This window comes from Sphaeramia orbicularis, chromosome 19, assembly GCF_902148855.1.
Source record: "Sphaeramia orbicularis chromosome 19, fSphaOr1.1, whole genome shotgun sequence".
NCBI lineage: Eukaryota > Metazoa > Chordata > Actinopteri > Kurtiformes > Apogonidae > Sphaeramia > Sphaeramia orbicularis.
This window is the reverse complement of record NC_043975.1, coordinates 34,627,747-34,635,554: the sequence shown is the minus strand read 5'-3', so window position 1 is coordinate 34,635,554 and position 7,808 is coordinate 34,627,747.

Here is a 7,808-nt window from a genome sequence, read left to right as displayed (position 1 = left end):
CAATTAGTCTGATAACTATAATAATCATAATGTTAAACAGTGAAGTTTAAAGTATTATTCTTTTAAAGCGTCTGCAGCTGTTCTATGATCAAGTGGATGATAATCACTTTATTTTACAGCCACTAGGAGACGTCCCTGACATTATCTTGGAAGATCCACTCTAGTTAAAATTTCTATTAATTTTGAGGTCATCAGTGAGTCATTATGTAATAGTGATTAAATGTAGGTTAATCACATGCTTTGCTCCAGATAAATTTCACATTTTCAGATATTTGCATGTTGACATCTGATGTTACTACAAAATGACTTTATCTTAATATAAGTCTCACAATACTCCCATCTTTGACCATAGAAATGAGCAGAGTCCTGATGTGGCCCTAAACAGTTGTAACCAGAAACATCGACTGATCTAAAACTTTAAATAACTTTTGCGTCACTAATCCTATCAATACATTTAATAATTCAGATAAAAATATTCTCAGCATTTCCTTGTCATCAGATATGATACATCTGGATGTAAAGAGGCTCTATAGTGAACAAGGAAACGCTGTCATACTCTGCAACATTGATCCACCAACAAAACCCATGTAGTTTGACAAATAAGTGATAGTAGGAACTTGTTTTTATTCAAGATTCAAGATCCTTTATTGTCATTCAGTGTGGTATGATGAACAAAAATTGCAATCCACAAGATCAATAGAGAATGAACATTTAAAAACACACACCCTTAAAAATAGAGAAAATAGAAAACAGAACACACACATTCAAAATAAAAAAGTGCAGGTAATAATAATGAATAAATCAACATAGACGATGAGAAGACATGACTGAATGTAAACAGATTATTGCACATTCTATGTAGCATTCCATTATGTTCAGTTAATCAATCAATCAATCAATCAACTAGAAGCATTCGGAGAGCGCAGACCTCCGCCAAGGCTGATCAGTGGCCCCCCCCGTGGGCCCCCCCACCCCCGATCACCACCAAAATGTAATCATTTCTTCCTTATCCCATTTCCAACAAACCCTGAAAATTTCATCCAAATCTGTCCATAACTTTTTGAGTTATGTTGCACACTAACGATCAGTGGCCCCCCCCGTGGGCCCCCTCACCCCCGATCACCACCAAAATTTAATCATTTCTTCCTCATCCCATTTCCAACAAACCCTGAAAATTTCATCCAAATCTGTCCATAACTTTTTGAGTTATGTTGCACACTAACGGACAGACAAACAAACAAACAGACAGACAAACAAACAAACAAACCCTGGCAAAAACATAACCTCCTTGGCGGAGGTAATAATCAATCAATCAAACTTTATTTGTATAGCACTTTTCATACATGGTACATGTAGCACAAAGTGCTTCACATCAAAATCCCCACTGTCCTGCAGTTGCAACTAAAAATAAAAGCAACAAAGTAAAGTGAAGTTTACAGTAAAGGTTTAATTAAAAGCTAGACTAAAAAAAAAGATAAGTTTTGAGTTTCTTTTAAAAATATGAACACTCGTAGCGGACCTCAGATCCTCAGGTAGACTGTTCCATAGTTTGGGGCCATAAAAGCTGAATGAGGCCTCACCATGAGTTTTGGAGTGGACTCTAGTAACAGTTAAGAGATTACTACCTGAGGGTCCGAGAGGGCTCGTATGTTAAAAGCAAATCAGATGAATAAATAGGGCTAAGACCATTAAGAGTTTTAAAAACCAATAAAAGTACTTTAAAATCAATAAAAGGAATATAAAAGTTAATAGATATATTTTGCTCAAAAAGTCACTTTTACTTAAACATTCTCTGTTTTGATTTAATAACCTTTTAATTCACTCCGACCTTTCATGATCATCTGCATGATCTGTAAATTAAATATCAGAAAATACCTGATTTTCACTGAAAAATACAAGTTGCAGAGGATAATATTGTAATAAACAGTGATAAATCACTTTGGAAAGTTTAAATATAGAGGGAAAATTCATTTGTTAAGTTGCAACAAAACTAGTTCTAGGTCTTTAAAGGTTAACCAATAATTGCATCATAAAAGCTGTGATTATGATCACCTTTTGTGCTAAAGTCCTGGTGGAACACAGGAGTCCAGATCAACCACTGAATGTTTCTAAACAGTCTCATATTAGCTCATATATTGCAAAAAACTAATGTATGTTTTCCCTTTTCACATTTCCTCTCATTTCAATGTCTGTGGCTGAGCTAAGCTTCCTCTTAGTTTGCTTTGTTCAACTTGAAATAATGAGAAGAAATACTCCAATACTATTGAGTTTTGTAAAATTATGATAGGTAATTCATATTATTTAGTTAGTTTAGTTTTATTTCGAGCACAGAATCAGATCACAAAGAACCATCGCGCTCGAAAAGGAGTGGGAAGAAATATAACTAATAGACTCCCACTCCTTTTTACAAACTAATGATTAAATTAATTCCACTTCCTTTGCTTTAACACACTTTTTTTCCCTATATTTTTGCAATAACACAAAGCATCCATACAAACTATTCACATTCCTCTTTTTTAGTCATCTCATACACAAGCCGTTTTGCATAATCAACCTTTTTTAATATAAACTATAATATTTATATGCACTTTCATTATTTACTACAAATACAATCATTACTAAATGTGATAATATCTCCTAATCATGATAGTCTGTATTAATTGATTAATTACAAATAGGCAATACAGAATAATATCTTATTTTATGCATTCTTCTATAACTAGATTTTCACTTATTTGGATAATGTGCTATATTTTGTTATTATGATGGATTTATACATCCTTTTAAATGCACAAATTGAAGAAGACATTTTAAAGTTTTGGTCCAGATTATTCCACAAATGTACCCCTCAAACAGAGATACACTGACTTTTTATGTTTGTTCTACACTTACTTTTATTGTTTATTGTTATTGGGAATCCCCATATGCTTCCACTGTAGTGGTTGCTAGTCTTCCTGGGGTCCCTGTTAAAAAGACATCAAAAATTGATACATCATTCGAAACAAATGCAGTGACAATGCAGTAGCAATAAATAACAGTTAACACATCCAATAAGTACAACTTTCACATATGGTACACCATAGATTTTAGTGTTCTTTTAAATACATGTAAATTAGATGAGTCCCTCAGCCTTTTTGGCAAATTATTCCAGAGTTGCGATGACCTTTTCTTGAAGATTTCAGTTCCCCATAAATTGTAGTATTTATAGTAATATAGCATCTGAAGTTTGATAATCACTGTTTTCTGCTCTAAACTGACAAATAAACAGCAATAGGTTATGACAAGTTTTGCAGCGCATCATATTCTAGACCTCTGTTCTGTGTTTATCAGAGTTACGGCTGCAAGTAAACATTTTGATGCTTCTCCGCTGTCACTGCTCTGTGCTTTTTCATGATGACACTTGTTCACAGATTTGTTTTGTGAGCAGCACAGTGGGAAAAAAGGTTGCATGAATGTGTCACTCTGAGGATGGGAAGCAGGGTGGAGCAGCGCAGAGGAAGTACCTCACATGGCCTGCGACGGGCTGCTCGTCAAGAGGCCCTTTGTTTTAGGAGGTTAATGCCTAATTGATACAGGCTTAATGAGAGCGAGCTGTGTGTGCAGTGTGTGTGAGCCGCGGACTGGATGGCCCCGCCATAATTGGAACGGACAAGCCTTGTGTATGTGTGTGTATGTACGTGTGTGTTTGTGTGTATGTGTGTGTGTGGAGGAGTACATGGGGATGGGGTTTATGGGAACGCAAGGAAAGGAGTGGGAGAGTGGGAACCAGGAAGAAAAGGTGACAGTGAGTAGGAGGAATGTGGAGGCAGTGGGAGATGAATCCGCTAGGATAGTGAGAAAATTGCTAAATCATGTCAATGAAGTGCGGAGACAATGAAAGTGCATGTATGAGCCAGTGCATTCCCATGGATATTCACTCAGGGGTCCATTCAGGTTTTCTGCACCACTTTGTACCTGGTGCACACATACACACATACACACATCAGTACCATCTGTCATGTGGTGTGTTCTTTCCAGAAAGCAGCAGTAGTGCTACATAAGCTGCTACTAACTGTCTGTTTTTTTGAGACACCTGTCTTTTCTTTTCTGATGAGCTGTCCTCTCGCCCCCTCTTTCAGACCGACAGTCTCAGACTATTCATGTAAGAGTCCCCGGCTTCCCTCCAGACAAGCTTTCAGTATGGAGGCTAGAGAGGCATTAAGAGGGAGGAGGGAAGGGGCAAACAGAGGGGAGCACAGAAGAGCCGTGCACTTCAGAAAACCTTGAAGAATTAGGCCTGAAAGCTATGGAGATTCTGGGTGGCTGCAAGAGAGAGACACAGAGAGAGAAAAGAATGAACAGAATAAAAAATAAAGAGGGCCAGTGTGCTGTATTATAAAGATAAGAGGGGAGAATTAGATGAGGGGGGGGCAATAAAAATGGATTACTTGAGGTGAGGCTTAACAGTGAAACAGCAAAAAAAAGAAAAGACAAAAATGGAGAGAATATAGGGTGAGAAAAGAGGAGGAAGAGTTACTGTAAGGGTGAAAAAGACAGGGGAGGGAGAGGCAGCTTGATGAACAAGAGCGAGTGAGAATGAGGCTGAGTGTCGGTGAGGGAAGGAGAGAGGGACAGACCCTCCGCTTTCCCACACTCGGCTGGTTCCCACAGTGGACCCGGCTAATCCCTGTCTTAATTGGGGGAGAATTCCAGCGCACATGTTCCCCTGGAATGAGCGTAGAGCTGAGGGAGAGGAAGGCCCGGCAGCTCCAGACACATCACACAGGCCACGGCGGCTGGCCTGATGCACAATGTGTGAGCGCACTTTTGTTGGAACATAAACATGCCACATGACTGTCAGCACATCTGATGGATAAATGGATTCACTGCTCGCTCCATTTTTTCTTTCTACTTGGATGAAAAGAGACCAGTGCTCTTAGCAGCCACTTAGCAGCGCTCAGTCACATTCCACTAGAGCTGAGTGTGGAACTTCAAGTGTCATTTTATCTTTGTTAAGATGATACGTCAATTTTACAACTATTCCACTGCATTAAATAGTTATGTAACCAAAATTACAAGACATTTTCTCATGATTCCATTGTTGCAATTAATCAGGAATACTTCTTGTTTCACGTCTTTTTATTTGTCTTCAAGATTTGAAGTTAAATGACAGTTGTAAGCAGTTTATTCCTTTCATTTACTTTATATGTTGCAGTGGTGAAGACTCCAACTATCTGTAAGGCAACATTCCACTAGATGTGGGCAAGAGCAATTTGATGGAACCTTTAAAACCTTAACTCATAAAAACCCAAACCTCCACCTGTGACCAAAATCATCTACTGATCTAAACTGTTTAACCTCTGATCCACTTATCCTGTCAATACATATAAATTACTGGTGTAAAATACAGTTTGTCGTCTTTTCATGGCCATCAGATATGATCCATTTGGACGTTCAGAGGCTCCATAGTGAACGTGGAAACACTGTCATCCTCTACAACACTGATTCACCAGTAAAACCCATGGAGTTTAATAAATGACAGTAGTTGTAAACCCTTGTATTTAGTTCAGTTATTGATATCTTTATTGAAAAAGTCACTCTTTCTTCACTTTTCTCTGTTTCTGATATAATAACCTGCAACTGTAATCTGAGCTTTTATGAACATCTACATGATCAGTGAATTAATTGTAGGAAAATGCCTGATTTTCACTGAAAAAACACAAAATACAGAAGATAATATTACAATAAATGGCGATAAATCCCTTGAGGAAGGTTAAATATAGAAAAAAATTCATTTGGGAACTGACACAAAAGTAACACTGGGTCCTGATGGGTTGAAATAAAATAGCAGCTTTCAGATTTAGATTGATCTGCAGTTATTTCCAACTGTAGCTGTATTTTAAGATATTCTAATACATTTTAAATGTTTAATGTGTAAGAGAGAATCTAATGCAGTCTGCAGCATCATCACTTTTTTCGAAATTACAGCTGAAAATTTTCTTCAAACATATATACACTGTTTCCCATAAAGTTGGAATAATTTTGTTTTCAGACACATTCCTCTTTTTATTCCTGTTTACATACATCAATAATCACTTTTGACCAAATGTAATGATTACACACAGAGCCCCAGTTACACTAAATCACACTGTCGCAATTATTCCAGAGGTAAAAATATTTTATTCTAACATTTTAGGGCAACTTTTACCTTTACCTTTTTGGTTTAGATATTATTTTTATAGTAAGTAAACCTAATTTATTTGAATATGTCTAAATACTTACTGTTATTCCACTAGTATTATAAAAATGACAATATTCTGAATTCGACAGGTGTCATGTAAACAACATATTTAACTTGGGTGTTCTAAATTAAGACTTTTTCCAAATGTGACATTTTTCGATTAAGATCAGCAAAAGATCAGACATACAGCACAATTTGGAGAAATAATTTAATTTCTGTGTTTTTTGCAGGTTGACACCCGCAGTTCGTGTTAACAGTCAGCTCGAAGAGATCGATGCTCCAAATAAAAATCAACATTACTCATTGGTTTGAGAAACAGACCTACTTGAAAGCATAAAAGACAATATCAACAGTTTTTTGGATATGTGCAAATATCAAAAACTGGACCCTCATCTAAAGGAGGAAGGCTGAGTTCACATAATGGAACTATTTTTATGAGTTATGCATGGCTGCATGTAAATGAGAATATTCAGTTTTGTCATCCATGTAAACAGCTTATTAGGAATTTTACTTTTTCAAACTAACAGTCTATTAAAATGTTAGTGTTGTTGTCCAGCTCCAAATATTACAGATTTAAATTTTCCTATGTATAAAACATCTCATGGTCAGTTTTCACATTTTGTGGGATGAAAATGTCATTTAATGATTCTCCTGTGTCATTGTCAATAAGAAAAAGAGATTTAGCCATTCACTGAAAACCTTCGACTTATAACATACATGTTTAACAGACTTCAGTGATATGTTTCCATTTCCTTATTGGGTGTTTTCATGTAAGCATCTGATTCTACCACACCTTTATATGCACTTTTATGTTGTTAGATATTGTATTTTTGGAATGGATGCCATTAAATATCCCAACCAAAGTATGAATTTGTAAATATATTTGTTAAATCAAAGTATTAGAATTGTTTTAGTTTTCCTGTAGGTAATAGGAAATCTGGAAATGCAGCAGCTTGGTAATCGAGTTGAATAGGGCGTTAACAGCACTAAGCAACACAACAATAAACTACATGCCCATAAACATAAAAATAACTGTAGTTTCATTTCAGTCTGAAGTTCCTTCAATACATGTGAATGAACACCTGCAAGAGTTTTATAATGAGAGTGGTTTTAAATATCATCAAGTCTTCACATATTTCACAGGACTTGTACCGTACAGGCGTAACTCTCACCCTGAAGCAAATAAACGCAGGAGAAAATGCAAGGAGATACTAGTAACATAACAAAACAACTGTGAGTGGCAGTTTCGTTCCTGCCTCCCTCTTTTCCTTCATAAACAGTACGAACAATAGGCACAGTGCAATGTGTCTCTGAGGACGTAACCGGAGAAGACTTCTCTGAGGTGAGAGATAACAGACAAAAAATAGGTAGGCTGAGCAGCGCTGTGGTATTTGAGGATTAGAACAGGGAAACACAGGGGTGGGTGGCAGGCATTGAGAGGGGAGCTGAACTGATCTGCCAGGGAAGTTTCTCCCCTTTGTGCAGACAATCAGACGGGTTTTGTCAGAAAACCATAATCCTGCTGGTTAATTGGCAGGGTCTTTGAGCACCAAAAGGACAGGTGTGTTTCCCTGTAGGGGTAGACTCT